General features: G+C 45.8%; 1 pseudogene; it reads right to left on the bottom strand.

The window, feature by feature from the left end:
* The window catches only part of LOC142010729 (uncharacterized), a 159,880-nt pseudogene extending 136,123 nt beyond the window's left edge, over nucleotides 1–23,757 (bottom strand).
* Nucleotides 23,758–24,537: the final 780 nt, after the last annotated feature.

Raw genomic sequence — 24,537 nt, 5'->3', positions numbered from 1 at the left:
CAAAGAATCCAAGGCCATTGTGATCATATAATCTGACCTCCTCCATTACACAGGTCATGGAACTGTCCAAAGTAATTCCTAGTTAGTATCATTCAGAAAGAAATATCCAGTTATGATTTTAAAATTGTTTCTGATGGGGAATCCACCACAACCCTTGTAAATTGTTCCAGTAGTTAATTATGCTGTCAAAAAATATTTGCTATATTTCTAGTCTGAATTTGTCTCTCTTTAACTTCCAGCTACTGGTTTGTGTAATACATTTCTCTGATAGATTAAAGAACCCATCATTAAATTTTTGGAGCTCAATATTTAGTCTCTAGTTATCTGATGAGTTCTGTGAATGGGCTGAAGAGACACTCTCATTAAACCACCAATCAAAGACAGTTGCCTTGTAATTGGAGGCATGAATGTGAACATTAGAACTGAAAGCATGCATAAAGAATTAATGGGAAACAATGGTTACAGTTTACAAAATGAGAGAGGAAGATGTTTATTAGATTCCTGAGCTTCAATAATCTGGCCTTTATAAATACCATATTCACCCAACATCCTAGATGTCTATGCACACTGAGCTCATTTCATGGCAGGACAAAGAAGAAAATCAACTCTGTGATGATGCAAGGATCACTAAGTGGTGCTTGAGTGTCCAATGGACAAAGGTTTCTTCCCCAAGCACAGTCTGTAGATCAGACCAACTGTTAGCTACAAACATAAAACTGAGAAAAGATAAGCTGTTCAGCAGGTCCACTGCAGCTCGATTGGAAAAAAAACAATAAAAAATACACAACTTCTGTGAAAAATGGGCTTGAGTCATTGTCACAAGTGAAAGAGGAGAGCAGCCCAAAGAAATCTGGGAACAAAATGAAAACTACCGTGCTCCAAACCACAAGGAACACAATCAGAACCATCAACATCAGGCTATACCACGTTTACCAGAGATGATGTTTGAATTGGTGGAACAAATGGTGCATGCTGAAAGAGAGCGATTTGAAGACCAAAGAATGTATGAGAAAATCAAAGGAATTAAGCAGACTAAACAAGACAAGAGCAAGTACATTGGAGCAAAATTGGAGGAACTTGAGAGTTATAAAGAGTGTAATAATATAAAAAGTATGTTCACTGCAATCAGACTTCCTACTAAAGGGATTTCACTGTGACAGAGGAGAATAAAAGATCTTGGTGGTGGAATTCTTAGTGAAGATGGTGATGTAAAATGCAGATGGAGTGCTTACTGTGACAACCTGTGTGCCTCATCAGAACCACCAATAATACCCGACATCAGGAAAAAGAGCAAGAAGTTAGAGCCATCAGGACTGCTACATGAAGTGGTGAGTGCTGTTAGAAAAAGGAAGCAGGGGAAAGCGTTGGGATAAAAAAGGTGTCAGCAGAGTTGCTAGATGCTATAGGTGACTGTAGTATTGATCCCATATTGCAGTTTTTGCAGTGAGGCCTGTGTGACTTCAAATTTGTTGAACCATTGGACAAAGATCAGAGTTATCCCACTCACAGGATGGTCCAGAACAGCTGACCAGGCCCCCAGCTGTCTCAACCACCCTATCAAGAGGGCCCAGGGCAGCCCAGGGATTATCTGGGAGCTTGGCATGGTGTGGCAGTAGGGTCGCCTCCCCTCCTTCTCATTGCAATGGTGTGAGCCAGAGTGAGCCAGCAGCCTCTTTTGCTCTGTGCTGCTGCCCTCTCCTAGCTTGCTGCACTCAGTTTCACTGTAGCAGCAGGAACTGGAACACCCTGGCTGAGGGCTTTCTGCTTCCTGCAGTGAAGCAGAGTGCAGTGGGGTGGAGAGGGTGGCGGGGCAGAGCGGAGCAGATTCCTGGGTTGCTCCAGCTCCTGCGGTGAGTGCAGTAGGGAGGCTGACACTCATGCTGTCCCACACTAAACCCTCCAATAATCCCCTGGCTCCCGTTGCCACCTTAATAAGTGTATGAGGAGGCTTTGGGCAAGGGGGCAGAGCAGAGACCAGTAGGAGTGGAGCTGGAGCAGGGCAGTGATTGGAGTCAAGCACATGAGGGGTGAGGCCTGTGGTGGGTGGTTTGCCCTGCACCCTGACAAGGGGACTCTTTCTACCCTTACCAAAGAAAGGAGATGTAACAGAATGTAGTAATGGTCCTACAATTTCCCTGATATTTTTTGTAAATGAAGCAATGCACCACATAATTTTGGGTCACACAAAGCAAACAATAGAAGTAGGCACACGGACAGTCTGGTTTCAGAAAGGGACAAAGCACTTGTTATCAGACCGTAAATACCTGTCTTGTCATTGAAAATTTACAGAGAATATAATCACCTATTGATTATGGATTTCACTGAGTACTCCAAAGTATGTGGTATTGTCAAGCTTCTAAAGCATCTTACAGCTAGAAGTAATCAACTTCAGGGAAGACTGTAAAGAAATAGGGCACACACCTCAAATTGGTTGGGTGTTCTATATTTAGATTTCAACAAGTATCAAGTGTGGGCTCAATAGTCTTAACATGGAGTCACAGACAGCTTTGTAGTTACTCCGGTCTATCTTCACACTCAGGCACGCTTGTCCTTATTCTAGATGGTCCTTGACATGAAAAAATATTCAGGTTACTCACAGTCCCAAAGGACCAGTCACTTATTCCAGGTAATTTGCACCTTGGACTGCAATCCAATGACAATATGTGGCATAGCCCAGGGGTCTGCATGAAGCTCTTTAAGGACTTCTTTGTGGCTCTCAACATGATAATTGCAAAGTAAGAAAAAAAAAACCCCTCCTGATTATGTTCAATAAATAGTGAATGTCTAAAAGCACAACAAACAACTCATATCTAAATAGCAAAACATACATGATCTCGTAATGTTGGATAACTCCCCCTTAAATATGTGCAGTGCATTGTGGGATATGATGCTGTATCTATGTTTTGATTGTGCTGCTAATAAAGTTTTGATTTTGAAAAGGAAAAGGAAGTTTGTGGCATTCCTGCTGTGAAGGGTAACGTGCATTTTAAGAAAAAACCCTGACATTAAATGTGAAGTAAAATTGGCATAATTAAAGTGATTGTGGGAGTGAAAGTCCGGAAGATAGTACTAAAAACACACATATGTGAAGTGTGAGGAAACAGAATGTGGAAAAAGTTTGTGAATTTCCTTTCAGCTATGTCTGCCCTAGAGGGTTTTGTCAACAAAGCTGGTGTTTTATTGACAAAACGTGGGGAGCATCCAGATTCCCAAGGTGTTCTATCAACTGTAAATTGTCGGAATGCAGCACTTTTGTTGACAGTCTTATTCTACTCCCTATGAGACATAATGCCGCTGTCGACAGAGATCTTTTGACAGAAAGCTGGTCTGGACATTCTGTGGGGCCCTCTGTCAACAGACAGGGCTTCCAGGACACTGGGCAGTCCTGCCTGCTGTGCTTCTGGTTGGCCACTTTGTCAAGAGAGCAGATGGGCAGTCTAGACGCTCTCTGTTGACAGAATGGATCGCTCTTGCGATCTGCTTGGCATTTTGGCCCTGGTCTTTTGACAGAAATTTTGTGGGAAGATATCTTCCAACAAAAACTTCTGTCAACAAATCACCTGTAATCTAGACATAGCTTATGTGTATGCTGTTCTTAAAATAGGGGCTACAAAAAGTATGGGTTGATGTTATTTATTAAGGACCATCTCATATTCACATGCACTGCAGCTTTTGAATTATTAAGTTTTTACCAAATTTGAAAAAAATGCTTCTTTTTGCTATTTTGGCTGCCAACTCCTGGTATAGCCAATCTTATAATAAATTAACTAAAAATATATGGACTAAGAAAAAAATAAATTAATTATAAACAAAGGTGAAGCAAATAAACATACACACACAAATAAGTCACAGTCTTAGGTTGCAAAACTAATGTAAACTGCCATGTTAGGCAAGGTTTTTGCATCCTCTGGAGCTAACCCAAGCCAAGCCAAGCAGATCGGGAATCCCTTGCTTACATTGAGAAATATTGCCCTCCCCATATTCTCAGCAGCATAGTGATACAATTCTGTCTGGTCAGTGATCTTCACTCCCTTTCCCCAGGATTCAAACTGATGGAACAATTGCTGGTTCCAGTCTCCTCTTCACAGGTATGTGGGGGCAATATGCAAAGTGTTTGTCCCTTGATATTTCACAATGACTCATTTGGTTTCAGTTGGCCTTGTGTGCAAGACCAGCACTTTACATTAGTTAACTTTTTTTCTTGTTTGGTGAGTCACACAATCACAGATGTTTCCACAGCAAACTCTCAATATAACTTTATTTCATGGGCCACAGATCTATAAGAGAGTTCAGAACATGTAGCATCCTACAAGAAATTCATCAAATTGATACACTAAACACATGCTTGTCAGTTTAAGATCTGTTTTTACAGTGCTTACACAGCCAGAGGTGAGCCAGACATTTGTCAATGTTCATTGAAGACTATGGGCCTCGGCATGAGCAAGCAACTGGTCTATCTTTGCCACAGATACCACCCGAGATGATTGTCTCTGGAGGAAACTGGCAGACATGGAGATTCAAAAGCAGCTCATTGCAAGACTTTGCTATCAATAATAACCCATGGAGTGAGCAATAGAAGGCTAAAGTGAGCCAATTTTCATCATGCAGAATGTGAAGCAAAAGTATATTCTGCCTCATATCTTTTCAACATCTAAGCAGAATTTTGCTATGAGACAAGCCTGGAGAGGTTTTGATAAACTGGGAGGAGCTGGGATTTCTGTTAGTGATCACTTTTTAATCAACCTTGGATATGCTGATATGTTAATATTTGCTGCTAACCATTAATTCAATGCAATGACTGTTAGAATCTGTTAGTGAGGAATAGGGATTATTCTTGAATGTGTCAGAAATGAAATGCATGTATATTGACATGATGCAAGTGCACAATATTGTTTCAGTTTGTACCACCATATTCATCTCTTCTGCAGAACTGTTTTCTACGAAATAAGCCTTGTGAAGTATCCTTCTAAAACTCATAATTTGATTATTGTTATTGCCTTAGTAAAATGCGTGTGGCAACACTGCCTGCAAAGTTATAGGATTCCTCTTTAAGCTATTATTAGACGTGCCAAGTTGGGGTGGAAGCAGACAAAAAACAGTTCCTCAGAGACAAAATGCTAGCCAATGGTTCAGCCAGGTGTCATGAAAATCAAATAGATTATCCTGGCTAAGTGGTCGTTCTTTGGCACAAAGAAGGTGGATTAAAAATGTGTATTTTGTCAAAGTCATGTGTAACTTAAGGGTGCCTAGCTGTAGCATGTTTGTGGTATGACTGGAAATAATTTACATCCTGGTGGACATGTTAGAGGAGATCAGAGTGATAAATCTTACAGCCAAGCAATGTAAAAGGCACCCCACATTGGGGAACTGAGGGAACACAGTACTTCATCTGTTCAGATTGCACCCTAGGAAAAATTACTGGTTCAGCTTTTAGAGGTCGTAGATTTACTTAATTATTTGGATTTACACATACAGGGGTGCAGGAGGGTAATCTAAAGAAATTAGAAAAAGACTGAGGGTTTGCTCAGCTGCCACCTCCCTTATTAAACTGGCTTCTCAAAGAATGAAGGAAAAGTGGAAAACAATTTTTTTTTCCTATGGGAGTTTATGGTTGTGAATATTGGGATACTAATGCTGCTGAGAAGAAAAAAAAAACAAAACCAAAAACGAAGCATTTGAGACGTGGTGTTGGTGAAGACCCTTGCATGACTCCTGGATGAAAAGTATGACTGCTTTTGTCTGAAATATTATTGGAGTGAAGTGGAGTCTGCTGTTAGAATGCATAGGTTCAAACGTATGTATTTTTGGTCACAGCAGCTGAAGACATGGAAATACCCTCAAAAGTTATCATGGGAAGGCATAGTTGTGTGTCACCATAGTAGAGGTTGAGCAGTGTGGCAATGGATAGATGGTGTATGGCAGATTACTGGGAGGTCAGTTGCGGAGTGTGCAAAGTTAGAGACAACTCAAGAAGACTTCAGAAAATTCTGCTATGATGTCAACAGCATGCAGACATAAACATATGAGTTTTACTTGCTTGAACAAGAAGGCCTCTGGCACCTTGTAGACTAATAGATATTTTGGAGCATAAGCTTTCATGGGCAAAGACCCACTTCATCAGATGCAACCTACCCTTCTGATACTTTACTTTCTTAGTAACTGATGTTATCAATAGATCTGACCCAGATAAACCCTGTATCTGAATTTCCCCAAAGTTCAGGAGACTTAAAATTCAGATCTGAATGTTATGCCTGGTGCCCCTCTGAGTAGTAAATGAAATTGTAACTCTAGATCCAAATATACACCACCCCCCTTGTGGGAGAGTGTATTTGAATATGAGTTTTACAGCTCAGACCCGTCTTTAGTTAACATCATAATCTGTTCAGGGAATGTTGTATATGAAATCACTCTTGGAATATGAAACAAAGTCAGAAGAAAGTTATTATTTCAAATAAAAACTGGCACGACATAAATTGTCCTTGACCTGTTTCTATTAGGGAGCTCAAACTTGATTAATTCTTGGCCTGGATGTGCTCTTACCTCCAGCAATTACATGCCACTATTATAATGATTATTTTATAAAAGCTAATAAACACTATCTGGAGTTAATATTTGCTCCTGAGGAAAGTTTGCCAAGAGCTTAGAAGAAGTTTACAGAAGATTTTGCCCATTAAGTTTGTGTACAACATTTGAAATGCCAAAATCCTTTTAGCATCATTAATCACAAAAATGCAATGTAAAAACAGTTGTACCGAATAAAGCTGTAATCTGATACAAAAATAGGCGAACCCTTAGGAATTTAACAGAATAGGCCAAATGTTGTCCAAATACGTTCCAGCAATGCTGCTATTGATTCAACTTTGAAAAGCCTTCCGTTCTTTAAAAAAAAAAATAGATAGATGGATAGATAAAACAAGGCTTTATTTTCTAAAGTACAGTGCCCAGATATGGCTGCTATTAATCATATCATACACAGGTTACTGAGTTATATACTCTAAGAAAAAGTATGCTGTCCAACTTGCCATTTCTTCCCTGTCTCCCCCTACTATGTCTATGTCTACACTGCAGTTCAAGGTATCTTGCAACAAAACTTCTGTCGACAGAGCACGTTCAGACACCAAGGCACATCAAAAGAGCAATCTGCTCTCCCAACAGAGAGTGACCAGACTGATGGGATGTTCTCCAGGTGAAATGGCCACCTAGAACCACATCAGCCAGGGTTGCAGATCACCAATTCCTTCCAAGAGCCAGTGCTGGAGCCCCAAGGAGATACACATTTAAAGGGACCCCTCCAGGTAGTCGTTCACTGCCTCTGTTGTGGGCTCACCTACCCGTGCTCTTGCAGTGGCTGTTGTGCTTATCCTGCATTTGCAGGTGACACAGCTGATCCCTAGGTGCTGTGCAGCTGGAGCTGCCCCTGGGCTCGTGATGGCCCCATGTGGATGTGCTGCAGCTTGTGCTGAACTTTCTGGCAGCTACCTTCCTGTTCCTCAGTGAGGTTGATCCTGAGATCATATTTGGGATTGTTGTCCTGGCTGCAGGGGCTGCAGGAGCTACACATTTGCAACTGTGTCCCCACAGTGGATAGGTGGCTGTGGAGGCATCACACCAGTTTGGACTGCTGGGACCAGATGATCATGGAGCAGTGACTCCAAAACTTCTGCATGTGGAAGACCACCTTCTTGGAGCACTGTTCCTAGCTCGCCCGTGCCCTCTGGAGATGCGACACCCAGCTGTGTCCCATTATCCCCACAGAGAAGCAGGTTGCAATCACCCTCTGGAAACTCACTACCCCCAACAGCTACTGGTCAGTGGGCAACCAGTTTGGCATGGGGAAGTCCAATGTCAGGTAAGGTAACACACTTATGGAGATAACATACACTCTGGCTGCAGCCCCCACATGGTGGGGTGGAAATCCTGCCAAAGGGGGACCCTCAGTAAGTGAGGTTGGGGGGCACAAGGGATGGAGATGGGGTGGGAGGGAAGCCCTGTCCCTGGGGGATTGTGCCATCTGGGCTTCACACAGCCTTTCTGCTCCAGGGGGTGGCCTCACGGGGGGGGTCCTCCTGGAGAGCTTGGGGGAAGGGGATGGCAACATCCCAAGGGCCAAGATACTCCCTTCCCCAGTCCCTGCTGTGTGTTTTCATTTGCCTGCACCTGCAGATTTTGAGGGCCATCAACTCAATCCGGCTGCAGAGGGTCATCTGTCTGGGAGACCTTGACCAGGTCATGGTCAGATCCACTGCCTTGGAGTTACTGAACTGTGTTAGAACCATTGATGGGACTCCCTTCCCAATCCATGCACAGGAACATTGCACAGCTGAGTTCATCAATAGAAAAGGCTATTTCTCCATGGTGCTGCAGGCCCAAGATGACCGCCATGGACAGTTTATGGACATTTTCATCAGATGGTTGGATGGCAGGGTGCACAACACCCGTGTGTTCTGCAGTTCCAGCCAGTGCAGGAAGCTGGAGCTGGGACATTCATCCCCTCCTGTAATCTGGCAGCTGGGGATGTGCAGATGCCAGTCTTCATCACGGGGGTTGAGGCCTACTCCCTCATGCCATGGCTGCTGAAGCCAATACTGAACAGCTGGACCCCAACTGGGAACTATTCAATGAGCACCTGAACTGCATGAGGATGCAGGCTGAGTGTGCTGTTGGCTGCCTGAAGGCGTGGTGCAGGTGCTTGCTGACCCACCTCAACATGGGGGAACTCAACATTCCTGAGCTTGCAGGATCTTGTTTGAGACTGCAAAACATCATGGAGGAGAAGGGGGAAGTTTCCTTCCAGGGTGGGGGGCAGCCGTTAGCTGTGAGGGGCAAGCCTATGAGACACCAAGCACAGCTGCCATCTGCCAGGCACATCAGGATGGGATGCAGATCTGGGAGGTCCTGAGGGAGAGCTTCTACCAAGGACCCCAGTAACTCTTCACAGGTCCCCTCCATAAGGGGGCATCAGGCTCACAGACCAAGCCTGTCCCCACCACAAACCCTCCCTTCACCCCCTCACTCCTCACTGACCCCAGATTAGTAAGGACATATGCTTCTGTGGTGAATGATAAATGGGTTTATAGTGAGAACTATTTACAAAAGTTTGTGGGGGATGATGGCTGGCACTGTGGAGTAGTGGGAAGCCTCTGAACTTGGAGATCATGTGCTTGGGACAGGAGTGAGGGCTTCTCAACTTGGAGATAGGGGACATGGGACAAGGGTTGCTGGGCATCAGAATATGTGGGGAAAGGGACAGTGAACATGAGGGGGAGCAGGTTGCCAAGCAACATGTATTCAGGGCCCCCGTTGGGGCTGGCTTGGGTCTGGGAACAAGGGGAGGTATGGACAAAGAAGAGCTAGAGTGAGGTCTGGGTTATAGAATACCCATAGAATCATAGAATATTAGGACTGTAAGAGACCTTGAGAGGCCATCGAGTCCAGCCCCCTGCCCTAATGGCAGGATGAAGTACTGTCTAAACCATCCCTGATAGACATCTATCTAACCTGTTCTTATATATCTCCAGCAATGGAGATTCCACAACCTCCCTTGGCAATTTATTCCACTGTTAGACCACGCTGACAGTTAGGAACTTTTTCCTAATGTCCAACCTAAACCTCCCTTGCTGCAGTTTAAGTCCATTGTTTCTTGTTCTTTCCTCAGAGGCCAAAAATAACAAGTTTTCTCCCTCCTCATGACATCGTTTTAGATACCTGAAAACTGCTATCATGTCGCCCCTCAATCTTCTCTTTTCCAAACTGAACAAGCCCAGTTCTTTCAGCCTTTCTTCATAGGTCACATTCTCTAGACCTTTAATCATTCTTGTCGCTCTTTTCTGGGCCCTCTCCAATTTCTCCACATCTTTCTTGAACTGAGGTGCCCAGAACTGGACACAATACTCCAGCTGAGGCCTAACCAGCACAGAGTAGAATGGAAGAATGACATCTCATGTCTTGTTCACAACACACCTGTTAATGCATCCCAGAATCATGTTTGCTTTTTTTTGCAAGAGCATCACACTGTTGACTCATATTTAGCTTGTGGTCCACTGTAACCCCTAGATCCCTTTCTGCTATAGTCATTCCTAGACAGTTTCTCCCCATTCTATATGTGTGAAACTGATTGTGCCTTCCCAAGTGGAGCACTTTGCATCTGTCCTTATTAAACTTCATCCTGTTTACCTCAGACCATTTCTCCAATTTATCCAGATCATTTTGAATTTGGACCCTATCCTCCAAAGCAGTTGCAACCCCTCCCAGCTTGGTATCATCTGCAAACATAATAAGCATACTTTCTATGCCAATATCTAAATCATTGATGAAGATATTGAACAGAACCGGCCCTAAAACAGACCCCTGCAGAACCCTACTTGTTGTACTTTTCCAGCAGGACTGAGACCCATTAAGAACTACTCTCTGAGTATGGTTATCCAGCCAGTTATGCACCCACCTTACTGTAGCCTCATCTAAATTGTATTTGCCTAGTGTTTTTATAACAATATCATGCGACCCCCGTATCAAATGCTTTACTAAAGTTTAGGTATACCACATCTACTGCTTCTCCGTTATCCACAAGGCTTGTTATCCTATCAAAGAAAGCTATCAGATTAGTTTGACATGATTTGTTCTTTACAAATCCATGCTGGCTGTTCCCTGTCACCTTACCACCTTCTAAGTGCTTATAGATGATTTCTTTAATTACCTGCCCCATTATCTTTTCTGGCACAGAAGTTAAGCTGACTGGTCTGTAGTTTCTTGGGTTATTCTTATTCCCCTGTTTTATAGATGGGCACTATATTTACCCTTTTCCAGTCTTCTGGAATCTCTCCTGTTTCCCATGATTTTCCAAAGATGATAGCTGAAGGCTCAGATACCTCCTCTATCAGCTCCTTGAGTATTCTAGGATGCATTTCATCAGGCCCTGGTGACTTGCAGACATCTAATTTTTCTAAGTGATTTTTAACTTGTTCTTTTTTAATTTCAACTTCTAACCCTACCCCTTTCCCACTAGCATTCACTAAGTTAGGATTCCTTCATCAGACTTCCCAGTGAAGACTGAAACAAAGAAGTCATTAAGCGTCTCTGCCATTTCCAAGTTCCCTGTTACAGTTTCTCCCACATCACTGAGCAATGGCCCTACCCTGTCCCTGGTCTTCCTCTTGTTTCTAATGTATTTATAAAAAGCCTTCTTGTTTCATTTTATGCCTGCAGCTAGTTTGAGCTCATTTTGTGCCTTAGTCTTTCTAATCTTGCTCCTGCATTCTTGTGTTGTTTGCCTATATTAATCCTTTGTAATGTGTCCTTGTTTCCATTTTTTATATGATTCCTTTTTTATTTTGAGATCATGAAAGATCTCCTGGTTAAGCCAAGGTGGTCTTTTGCCATATTTTCTATCTTTCCTACACAGCAGGATAGCTTGCTTTTGGGCCTTTAATAATGTCCCTTTGAAAAACTGCCAACTCTCCTCAGCTGTTTTTCTCCTCAGTTTTGCGTACCATGGGACCTTACCTACCAGCTCTCTGAGTTTAGCAAAATCTGCCCTCCTGAAATCCACTGTCTCTATTTTGCTGTTTTCCCTTTTCCCTTTCCTTAGAATTGTGAACTCTATGATTTCATGATCATTTTCACCCAAGCTGCTTTCCACTTCTAAGTTCTCTACCAATTCCTCCCTATTTGTTAAAATCAAATCTAGAACAGCTTCCCCCCGGTAGCTTTTTCAACCTTTTGGAATAAAAAATTGTCTCCAATGCAATCCAAGAATTTACTGGATAGTCTGTGCCCTGCTGTATTAGTTTCCCAACATATATCTGGATAGTTGAAGTCCCCTATCACTACCAAATCTAGGTCCCTGCATGCCTTTGTTAGTTGTTTAAAAAAAGCCTCATCCACCTCTTCCACCTGGGTAGGTGGCCTGTAGTAGACTCCTAGCAGGACATCACCCTTGTTTTTTCACCCCTCTTAGTCTAACCCAGAGACTCTTAACACGTCCCTCTCCTACATCCATATCCACTTCAGTCCAAGTGTGTACATTTTTAATATATAAGGCAACACCTCACCCACTTTCTTTCCTCTCTATCCTTCCTAAGCAGGCTGTACCTTCAGTACCAACCTACCAATCATATGTATTATCCCACCAAGTTTCCATGATGCCAGTGATGTCATAGTTGTATTTATGTATTAGCCTTTCCAGTTCTTCCTGCTTATTACCCATACTTCTTGCGTTTGTATATGGGCATCTAAGATATTGATTTGATCTTGCCTCCCTGTTTTGCCCTGTCCCTCTTTTTACTCTGACATTGTTGCCCATGTTCCCTCCCATTTCTGACCCATCTTCCAGGTTTCCATGTTCTCCACTTACTCATGGGCTTTGCTCCCCTGCCCCCATTAAACCTAGTTTAAAGCCCTCCTCACTAGGTTCGCCAGTTTGTGTCCAAATACAGTCCCTCCCCTCCTCGAAAGGTGAATGCCATCTCTGCCTAGCAGTCCTTCCTGGAATAGCATCCTATGGTCAAGGAAGCCAAAGCCTTCCTGGTGACACCATCTTCGAAGCCAGGCATTCACCTCTAGGATGCACCTGTCTCTGTCTGGGCCCCTACCACTGACAGGCAGGATTGAGGAGAATACCACCTGCACCCCAAACTCCCTCACCTGTGCCCCCAGAGCCCTGAAGTCACTCTTGACATGCTCAGTGTCACACCTCGTAGTATCATTAGTGCCCACATGGATGAGAAGCATGGGATAGTAGTCAGAGGGCCGGAAAACCCTCGACAACACCTCCGTAATGATGAAATGTCAGGGCAAAAAATGGGCGCCTCCGTCCCCCTCAGAAGAGAATCCCCAACCATCACTACTCTGCGTTTCCTCCTCGCAGTGGTGGCAGCAGACTTCCCAGCCTTGGGGGTACGAGGCTTCTCCTCTGCTGTACTGGTGATTCTTTGTCTCTTGTATCAAGTACAGCATAACAGTTTCCTAGTACCACAGTGGGAAGGTTCTGAGCAGGGGAGGAACAGTGCCTACTGCCAGAAGTAACAAGCTACCAGTGTCCACCCTGATCTATCTCCTCCTCTACCAGTGGTTTATCAGCTGTCCTGTGTACTGGGTCAGTTACCTCAGCTGTCTCCACATGAATAGTATCCAGGAACTGCTCGTGGAGTTGAATACTCCTCAACCTAGCTATCTCCTTCTGTAGCTCTCCCACTTGCCGCCTGAGAGTTTCCACCAGCAGGCACCTTCCACACTGGATGGTCCCCCCAGCCTGGATATCAGTAAGTGGGAATTGCAAGCCACAGTCCCTGCAAAGCCACACCAGGATCTGGGTAGAGGCATCCATGGTCAGGCAGTCTGTCTGGCTACAGGCACAGGTGAAGGAGACAGCAGTAGTGCTGGCACAGGTGTTCCTAACCATCGTAGGCCTCCCTCTGTCAAACTCCCTCTTAAACTCCCCTGTGTGCAACTCCCTGTCTGCTTCACTCCCCTGGTCACCCTTGCTTCTGGCTTTTAAAACCTACTGGCCTGGGTCAGGCCGTCCCTCTGTGAGTCACACAGGGGAAGGCTGATCAAGGCAATCAAGGGAACAAAGGTCAAGCATGCAGTCCCAACTGCCACAGAAATTGAAACTGAAACTCACCCATCAGAAATCAAAATGGCAGTTCAAATTCGAACAGTTAAGCACACTCACTCACTACCCCAAAAGCCAGCGCTCTTGCCTGGTAGCTTCTGCAGCAGCAGGATCACTTGCTCTCCCTCTTAAAATCCCCTGTCTGCAGCTCCCTGGGTTGGTGGGGGGGGGGTGAGGGATCGGGGACCAGGGGGGTCAGGGGTAGCAGGGGGCAAAGAGAGGGAACATGGCCATCAGCCACAGGAGCAGGGGTCCAGGGTGCCTTGCAGGAGGGCAGGTGGGTGTAAGGCAGTGGGAACAGTGCAGGCAGCTGGGCCAGCATGTCCCAACACACCGCATTGCAGCAGGACATTAGCTGGTCCCTCACCCATGACCGCCACTCCATGTCCTCCTGGATGTGATAGGCGAAGGTCCTCTAGGACTGCCACATGCTGGTACATGATCTCTTCATGGATCCTCAACCTCCTGCTTCAGCTCGGGGAGTAGGGGGATCTGGTGCCATCATATGGTCAGCCCTGGTCCATGGGGTTGCTGCTGGTCAATCATTGCTATTTCAGCTGTACAGAACACAAGGAGGGAGAGACTACGAGTCATTCATGCAACACAGCCCTGAGGCCATGGCCTCCACCATAAGCAGTGACCAACACCCCTTCAGCCAAGGAATGGGAAGTCTCAGGAGCAAAGACGTGTGCGGCACAGGAACTCCCAGGTGCCTACAGGACTGTGCTAGCCACTGCCGCCTCTCCCCCCAGTTGATGGGCTAGTGACCAAGGGAGGTATCCAGCTACCGGGGGTTCCCTCATGGGTGGCAGGGGAGCCAGGAGCAGCCTGTCCCACTCACACACCCACGGCTCACAGCACTGCCCATGGGAGCGGGTGCTGCCTCATTCATGAAGACATACCCATGTGCCACACTCCTCAGTGTGTCTGGGGTCATGCCGGCATCCTTGTGGCTAGTCTGCTTCCAAACATGGCAGGCGCTTGGAGGCTCCGCCTCTCCCTTCCCCAGGCCAATTGCTTGCCTTGCCTCCCACAAGCCTGGCAGCAGAATGCCGCCTGTGCCCTGGGGCTGTCTGCTGGGTCTGGGTGGCACACACTCCTGCACATGGTTCCACATTCTGGGACTTCAGCGTGGGGTCCTGCACTAGCTGGCTGAGTGACACTCACAGCCCACTTCACCTGCCCCTGCCTCCCTTGCCCTGGGGTGTATGACTACTGGGACACTCACCTGAGGAACCCTCACCAAGGTCGGAGGAGGCCTGGGAGGTGTCCTGGCTGCTGGGAACACGGTGCAGGGTGATCACAAGGCTGCTGATCTCTGACTCGGGTCCTGCTACTGCTCCTTCTGTGGCTCCTCCTCCTCTTCTGGATTGTGGTCAATGATGGGGGGTGTTGAGCCCCGAATCCAGGCTCAGACCAGAGAATAACATGCTGAATTAGCCCAATGAGATAGTGCTGGACTCGACAGATTCAACCAGCAGTCTCTCTCTCTACATAATGTGCTTGTTGTAGTAATGTGGTAGCAAATGCATTTGCTTTTTGAAACTAGACCGGTTCTCTTAAGAATTTTCAGGAGTGGTTGGGTGTGCCAGGGACTCTGTAAATACAGCATATAATTTACTTGTTCCGCTATCACATATGTTTTGGTCCCAAGGGCCGGCCTTCATTCTGGAGACAACAGCTGCGTCTACACGTGCACGCTACTTCGAAGTAGCGGCAGTAACTTCGAAATAGCGCCCGTCACGTCTACACGTGTTGGGCGCTATTTCGAAGTTGAAATCGACGTTAGGCGGCGAGACGTCGAAGTCGCTAACCCCATGAGGGGATGGGAATAGCGCCCTACTTCGACGTTCAACATCGAAGTAGGGACGTGTAGACGATCCGCGTCCCGCAACATCGAAATAGCGGGGTCCTCCATGGCGGCCATCAGCTGGGGGGTTGAGAGATACTCTCTCTCCAGCCCTTGCGGGGCTCTGTGGTCACCGTGGGCAGCAGCCCTTAGCCCAGGGCTTCTGGCTGCTGCTGCTGCAGCTGGGGGTCCGTGCTGCATATACAGGGTCTGCAACTAGTTGTTGGCTCTGTGTATCTTGCACTGTTTAATGAAAGTGTGTCTGGGAGGGGCCCTTTAAGGGAGCGACTTGCTGTTGAGTCCGCCCCGTGACCCTGTCTGCAGCTGTGCCTGGCTCCCTTATTTCGATGTGTGCTACTTTGGCGTGTAGACGTTCCCTCGCTGTGCCTATTTCGATGTTGGGCTGAGCAACGTCGAAGTTGAACATCGACGTTGCCAGCCCTGGAGGACGTGTAGACGTTATTCATCGAAATAGCCTATTTCGATGTCGCAACATCGAAATAATCTATTTCGAAGTTGGGTGCACGTGTAGACGTAGCCAACATTTCCTCCGTAATTTTGACGTACTTGCTGTTGACCTAATTTTTGCATTCTCTGTCTGGATAGGAAGTCATGCAGCAATGACTTGAATTTGCCAGGTAACCAACAAGAGGAAAACTTTTGGAAACAAGCTTACTTTGGACATGTGTCAGACCCAGAAATGATCAATACTGCTTTTCCACACTGTTGGACTTGCTAAGTTCTTAATGAGAAGCTTCATGTAGCTTCACACTTAGGTTGTAAATGCCAGTCTGTAAACAAATACGTGAAATATAGCAATAAAAAGCCAGCTCCGCAGCACAACTCCACAGAAGCCTCAGTAATGGGATTTTCTCAGCTCAGGAGCTCAGTAGACACTGGAGTTTTTACCTCCCAGTTGTTGCATGACATCCTGCCCACATTGGATTTGTTAATATTGTTTTTATTAGTGTAACACCTAGCAGCCCTTGTTCTTGAGCAGGACCCAGTGTGTTAGGCACTGTTCAAACACAGAACAAAAAGACTGCCCCTGCCCACTATGAGTTTATAAGGTAAATATTAAAAAGAGATAACAGATGGATATAGACAGAGGAGGGAGTATCAGGAAACAAGGAAGCAAGATTGGTCAGCAAGACAGCTAATTGTCTCAGCACACCAGCAGTTTAACTGTTGTCAAGTTGTTGTAAGTATTTTTTTTCCCCCCAGAGGACATCACAGCAAAGGAGAGTTTTAAGGTGGAACTTAAAGAATGACAATGATATAACTTTGTACAGCTATATATCTTTTCAGAAACTGGTAACATAGGAGAAAGCCTGAAGGTATTATTTGAAAGTTTAGGAAGCGGATGAAGGAAGCTGGAATCATATGTTGATCAGAGTCAGGATGAATCTCAAGAGTGAATAAAAGAAAAATAGTGTTAATGATGTGTCAACATTTATAGCTACTAGACATAATTAACAGCCTGCCCCTCTCTTCCCATCTATGTGTGCCAATACCATCTAGATTGGACTTAAATATGGAATTCTTTGCACATTGGGTTTAATATGGATAGCTACATTACTGTAATATTGTTGTGGTGTTCACCTATGAAGCTCCAAGTGACAGGATATTCTTGACTCAAAAGATCCTTGTATGGCTTATAGAAGGTTAAAATGAAATTCAATTAGGAATTTAAATTTTTTAAAGTGCATAATATCCTACTTTTGTTGTTCTTTCCATTGCAAGGGACCAGCGCTGAGCAGAACCACACAATATTTCAGTATTGTATGCTTGGAATGAATCTGAGCAGTTTATTGCCAATTTGCCATGTGGGTTTCATATACATAAAATGAATGGCAGCAAATTAGACTTTACTGCTCATCTTTTTCGACATTGATCACTTTAATAAATGTACCTTCAGTCATCCCTGCAGGATGCAGCACAGACAGCACCTATTGCTGTTTTTAGACGCAATATTAAAGCCAGATTCTGCTACCTTTACTAATGGAGTCAGTACAGGTGTTTGAAGCTAGCTCTTGCACAGTACCTGCAGAAGACAATAGATAATGCTATCTCTCTGCACATATCCTGATTTCTTCCCAGATCTCAGGATATGTGGAGGTTCAGGGAAGAAACACTGGGTTAGTTTTGTGCTGAACTTTCCCTGGAGTCCTGATTGGAGAATTCCTAGGCAATTCCTTGAATCTAAGCTCACAGAGATTCCCTGCATCTCTGCTGGGCCAAAATACACTTAGGGGGCAGTGTTACCAGATTTGCCCATTACTCTGGGGTGTGTTTATATATTTGGGGTTACAGGGGGTAGAGGGTGGCTTTACTTCACCCTGCTGCCAATTCCCGCCCAATGGAGCTATTCTTCCTGACCCAAGGTCCACAGGATTAAGTTCTTCCCACCCTGGACTCACGTGAACACACACACACACAGAGTGCCAGAGCTCATCTGAGAGGACCTATTAATCAGGACTTACAAGCTAACACTTTATATATCCCTGTACTCTGTGGGCTGGGTTGCACAGAAGTGCCAAGCTGTGGCCCTTATGTGTCCTTAGACACAGTGGCTGGGCTGCACAGCACCTTCAGCTGCCATCCTGATATGCCACCCTGGTTCAGCTCCAGCTGCCCCATCCCCAATTTCACAGCACAATCGTTCTACTAGTAACCCACTCAATGGGCAAATCCCACAGGATTTCTGGGCACTAGGGGAATCTTTAGCATAGGTACAAGAAGTGTTGTTACAGAGTGAATGGGGAAGTCAAAACAACATCTCTGTGGAAAATTGAGCAAGAGAGAAAGAAAAAGAACAAAGCAACCAGTTTAACAATGAAAGTTATTTATTGCTGAGTAGTTACAATTGAGTTACAATATAGATCTAAACTGAAACTGGTTACAATTGTTAGGGCGAGCAAATCATATAACTAATTACATAAGGGAGGGTTAGGAGGCCATAGGTGTGCATGAGAGAGAGAGAGAGAGAGAGAGAGAGAGAGAGAGATCACCGCTCCATGGAGCTTCCATGGATCAGGGTTCTCAGATGGAGATGGTACCTGTAGAATCTAGGGGACAGGAGACAAGCAGAGCCCTCAATATGATCAGGCAGGAGATTATGAAGTTTCAGGAGATCTGATATAGAGTTTACATCAAGGTATCAGAACAGTTTCTTGAGCAAGTGTAGATGTTTTTGTAGGGACAACACGATAGTTAAAACAGAACACTGGATTTTATTATGGCTGAAAAGAGGTGAGACAATAGATACAGATCATGCCCAGCTATGGGTGATGTTCCTTGAAAGGGCTCACAATGCAACTAGGCAGTTTAAGTATTTTGGGTATCAACAGGACCTATTACTAGAGTTGGTCTTACACTGACTAATTTGGATGTTGAATAGTAACAGAGAGGAAGCCGTGCTAGTCTATATACTATCAAAACAAAAAAGCAGTCCAATAGCACTTTAAAGACTAACAGAATAATTTATTAGGTGATGAGCTTTCATGGGACAGACTCACTTCTTCAGATCATAGCCATACCTGAGTCTGTTCTGGTATGGCTATGATCTGAAGAAGTGGATCTGTCCCATGAAAGCTCATCACCTAATAAATTATTCTGTTAGTCTTTAAAGAGCTACTGGACTGCTTTTTTGTTTTGACTAATTTGGGTCTGAGCAGGCCTGAGTTCATTAGCATCTGGAGCAGAGAGTTTCCATCAGGCAGTGCTTCACTGCTTTCAGTATACTGTAGCTCAGTGCATTTCCTGCTTTAGAAAAGCCTTTCTCCATTCGTTGTGCCAATGGTGATGTCTTTCCATTCTATCTTCAGTGCAGATGAGGCTTGGGGTCTTTCCTTAATCCAGTTACTCTTGCTGGTGGGATTTAGGTTGTGATGGGGTTCACGGGCCCCCAAGCACTGCACCCCGTCCTCAGGCAGGAGCGACTCTCACTCTCCAGGTAGAACAGGAAGTTTATTAGTCGACAGAGGCACAGCTCAGCACAGAGGTGTCAGTACAGCCGGCAGACAGTCATTCCAACCCATCCTGGGGAGAGGAGCCCGAGGGGTGCCCCTCTGGGGTGTAGCTTCCCTGCCTTGCCAGGCTGCCTGCCTTACAACTCTCTCTCCCTCCAGCTCCTAACTGCTGCCCATGATTCAAACCCAACTTGGCTCCTCCTTGCTCTTTGTCTAGGTCAGAGGTGTTACCTGCCAGCTTAGGTTACAACCCCAGGGGGTCATCCTTAGCCACTGTGAGCTGCTCTGCCTGTCACACACACATCCAGCCTGAGTCTCACATGCACTCCCCTGACTCCATCACATAGGTGGGTATGTCCCTCCCAGTTTTACTGCTTTGTCTTTTGGTTCCAATAGAGGCCTGAGGGGAAGGGGATCGTTTTCCGTGACTATTACTCCCTGGCTCCCCAAGAGCACAGAGCTGACAGGTGGTCATGCCCAGGTTCCCCAAAAACACAGAGCTGGTAGGTAACATCAGATAAACTATCAAAACAGGAAAGCTGTCCAGTAGCACTTTTTTGATAGTATATAGACTAGCATGGCTATCTCTCTGTTACTATTCAACAGATAAACTATGTTTTTATAAGTACAATAACATAAAAAAAGTTAAACGAAGTAACTGAAATCTAATTTATTTGGAACCACAGAGAATGTTCTTTCCAAGGACAAGTAATGTAACCCAGAATAAAAGGACTAGACAGAATGAAATTAGAAACTTTGCATTATAAAAGAAGCAGTTCTGGTAACAGTGATTCCTGCCCCTGCTGAGAGCTCATGGCAGCGATCATGGGACAAGCTGGATGCAAATAAGCATGGGGAAGGAAATATTCAAACACAAAGAGCTCAAGTTCAGGATCAAACTTTGTTATGAGTGACACCCATGCTACCCTACTGAATTTTCTGTTTAAATGTATACCAGAACATAATCCTAAAGCACAACACTTTGCAAACCTAGCCAGTTGGCTTCACGCTCTTTCTTTCAGGCTTTGCCTATGCTGTGAACTGGGGGTGTATTTCTCCTGCATGTGTACACATGCTAGTGCTAGATGTCATTAGTCTGAAGGGTATAAATAGCAGTTTGGCTGCAGTAGCACAAGTAGTGGCAGTGGAGACATGCTGAGGATTTACCCACTGGTTTTGGGTACATTTGAACTTGGCAGGGCTTAGCTATGCCATTCATACCAGAGCTAGCACAACATGTGTGCAGGACCAGCAGCTCATAAGGTAGGCATAACCTGTGTTCTTTCCTCCTGACAGGATTAATATTGAATCAAACAGTTCTATAATAGGGCCATGACAAAATCATGAAGGCAGCATCAAGTGGTCGGCTTCTATATGTGTATGTGACAACACCTAGAAAACTTCTGTCACACTCTGAAAAATCAGACTACTTAGGGTAGGACTGACAAACACATTTCTGTCCACCCACCTTCATCCAGAATTAATCATAAGAAGGCAGAGAAATGTGGGTTTGTTACCTTGTGATTAAGAAAAGTCCTCAGCTTACCTCACTCACAAGGGCACACACACTCATCTGTATTGGTGGTCTAGCTGGAAAGACCATCTAGTAGACACAAATAATTGATTCTCATATGTAATTACTCTATTACATCTGTCAGCAGCAACTGATAGATGTCTGCTCCTGTATAATTCCCTCATTCCTAAACTCTGACATTCCTTTGTGGAGTTCTATTGTAGACTGGATCCATTCACTAAAGTTAGTTGCTAGTACACTTGTACTCACTCAGAAAGTCAATGCTTACCCCAAAATCTGTGCTTCCTTGGAGTAAAGAAGTCAAAGATCAGTTGTGCATTCATACTGCTTCCAAATTTACACTGAAGCAGTACATTGGAGGGGATGGAAAACATGGATAAATTCTGTCTGGATTCTGTTATCCATCGTGTCTTTATCTTCATCTTAGCCAGTTAGGGACACCACTTAGAACATTGTACACTGTCTTCTCGGTCAGCCAAACTGCAGGCTAGAAAGTCCAAACCATTTACCTAAAACAGCCCTAATTTAAGAAATCTGGGGTCATTTTGGGTCTGTGTGGTTGGGAGAGTAGCTTTAATAAGTTGTACATGTGGTGAGCATAGCTAGGTAATGATTCTGCTCTTTGTTTTCTGTTTGCTTTGTCTCTAAATTTCAAGGAAGCCAAGTTTCATGCTTTCTTGCAGCCCAGCTGCAATGCTATGGATTCTGCTGGCCTGTAGGAATTATTGGTGCCAGACACTGGAAGTCTGTGTGGTCTTTCTTTGTCAGTGCCCTCTCCTGTTTCCCGCTCCCTCTTATCATAGCTGGCTCATATTAGAGAAGAAACTGCTCAGAGGACAAGCAGGAGAAAGCTGATGCCATTGGGAAAGAGGGGAGAGGCATAATACTGGTGAGACGCTGTCCCCCAGTTTACCCCATTCCTCCAAGAAAAGCAGCTTAACCTGAGACATGCAGCCCTCAGTTTACCCCAGTCAGCTCTCTCCAGCAGGACCATCCCAGGGGCTGGGCCCAGGACAGTTCCCTCTAGTGCGTCAGGCAATCCCATCCATGGCACAGGCCCTGCCCTCTTCCATGATCTGTCCCCATCCTGGTTGCTGGCCCCTTCCTGGACCAGCTTGGCTGGAAATTAGGAACACTGGGGCACATATGATCACATGATCGAGTGTGCTTGCTAGCATAGCCTTTAATAGTTAATAAGCATTATTAATATCTCTTATAATTCAATATTTTGTTGATTGTATATTTCTTTTTAATAAAGTTCTTACATAAAATTTGTATTTATTGGTTTAATTTGTTTGCTAGTGTGAGTTTGAGGTCAAATATGCAGGCAACTTGCACAGTGTGGTTAACAGGTTGGCTTCACCTTTGTAAGGCATCTCATGTAGCTCTTCCAAATTATCTGAGAGGAAAAGTTAGTGCCACAAGATTTCAAGGATACCAGGATAGTTTAGTAAGGCTTTTGACACAGCCTCATAAAACATTCTCATAAGTAGTTATAAAAGGTTGGCTCTCAGTCTATGTCTAAATTAGAGTGATTGTTGCAGAAGTTTTTCATCAGAAGATATCTTTCAACAAAACTTTTGTTGCCAGATTGTGTCCAGGCATGGAGTGGATTGCTGTTTCGACATGCTCTTTTGATACACTCTTTCAATCCATTCTGTTGACATACAGCGACCAATCTGCCTGACCGCTCTCTTGACAAAATAGCCACCTGGAACCACAGCAGATAGGTCACAGGTCAGCATTTCCTTCCAGGAGCCCTGGTGAGATGCGACCTTAAAGGTCACCCCCCCACAGACACCCTTTTCCTGCCCATGCCGAGGTGTGCCTACCTCCTCAAGGGGCAGCATAGCTTCTAGAGCAGGGCTTCAACTCTTTCTGGGAGACACAGCTCTTTCCAGTGAGCCATGGTGCCAGAGCAGCCCCCAGGCTTGCACTTGCCCCACACAGAGGTGCTTCAGCACCTGCTGCACCTCTGACAGCCATCTTCCTCTTCCTCATGGAAGAGTCAGGTTAGTCTGACACCACCTCTACGGACCTTACTGTTGCTGCCACACAGTCACACTTGCATCCATCCTTCTGGGTGCACAAGCAGATCTGGAACCACTACACCAGTTCTGACTGGTGATATGGGCTGAGCATGGGGCAGTGGGGCTACCAGCAGTGGCTCCAGAACTTCCACATGCAGAAGGCCACCTACTTGGAGCTCTGTGCCTGGCTCGCCCCCACCCTCTGGAGATAGGACAACCGGCTGTGGCCTGCCATCCCCACAGAGAAGCAGGTTGCAGTTGTCATCTGGAAGGCTGCTACCCCGACAGCTACTGCTCAGTGGGCAACTAGTTTGGTATGGGAAGTCCATCATTGGGGCCCTCCTCATGGAGGTAATGCACTCTTGGGCTGCCCTGTGCCCCATGCCTTGGGGCTGTCTGCTGGATCCAGAAGGCACACACTACCTTGCACATGGTTCCATGTGTCAGGACCACAGCACAAGGTCCCACCCGATCCAGCCATGCTATAAGTGCAGAACTCCATGTCTGCCATGTCTGCACCCACCTCTGATGCTTTGGGGTGTGTGATGCACAGGGCACTTGCCAGAGGGACCCTCACCTGGCACAGATGAAGCCCGGAAGGTAGCCTGGATGGTGGAGACTGACTCCATCACAAAGAAGAGGCTGCTGCTGTCATCTGAAACCATGTTTGACTCCAGATCTGGTGTGGGTTGACGCTCAGAGGCCTCCTCCTCCTGCTGATGGTGTTCCAACTGTGGTGGGGGAACCTCAAGTACTGTGTCCATGCTGCTGCATGGAGGGGATGCCCCCCACCCAATGTCATGCAGTTCCTGGTAATAGGAGGAGGTGATCTGTCCTGCCTGGGAGTGTTGGGCAGGATCCCAAACATAGCCCTGGTGATGCTCCTTTACCTGCCCCAAACCTGCTCCATGGTTTGGAGGGAGGGGTATGGCCCTGGTCCACCAGGGTGGTGGTCATAGATAGGGGTGTTGCAGTGCTTCTCGCTGGGGCCTTGCAAGGCCTGCTTCTCCATGATATTCCAAGGATGCGCCTGAGGCAGCGCAAGTGGAAGACGTTCAGCCTCTTTTCCTTGCGGCATACAGGGTCCAAGTCTCGCTGCCATAAAGGAGGGTGCTGAGGATGCAGGCTTCTCCCCACACTGGTCCAGCAGGGCCTGAAGGTTGGCCCTGGTCTGGGATGGGGCCCACTTTTTCAAGACCCCAGGTGGCTCCTTGGACCCCTCAAGGGCCCGGGGGGCCATAGAATCAAAGAATCGTAGAACAATAGAGCTGGAAGAGACCTAAGAAAGCCATCGAGTCCAACCCCCTGCTCTAAGCAGGACCAAACCCAACAGATCAGCCCAGCCAGGGCTTTGTCAAGGCGAGACTTAAACACCTGCAGGGATGGAGCCTCCACTGCTTCCCTGGGTAGACCATTCCAATGCTTCACCACCCTCCTAGTGAAAAAGTTTTTCCTAATGTTCAACCTAGACCTTTCCAACCACAACTTGAGACCATTGTTCTGTGTTCTGCCATCCGTGACCACTGTGAACAGCCTCTCTCCAG

Source organism: Carettochelys insculpta, chromosome 3 (assembly GCF_033958435.1).
Source record: "Carettochelys insculpta isolate YL-2023 chromosome 3, ASM3395843v1, whole genome shotgun sequence".
NCBI classification, from domain to species: Eukaryota; Metazoa; Chordata; order Testudines; family Carettochelyidae; genus Carettochelys; species Carettochelys insculpta.
This window is presented reverse-complemented; position numbering and strand designations above follow the sequence as displayed.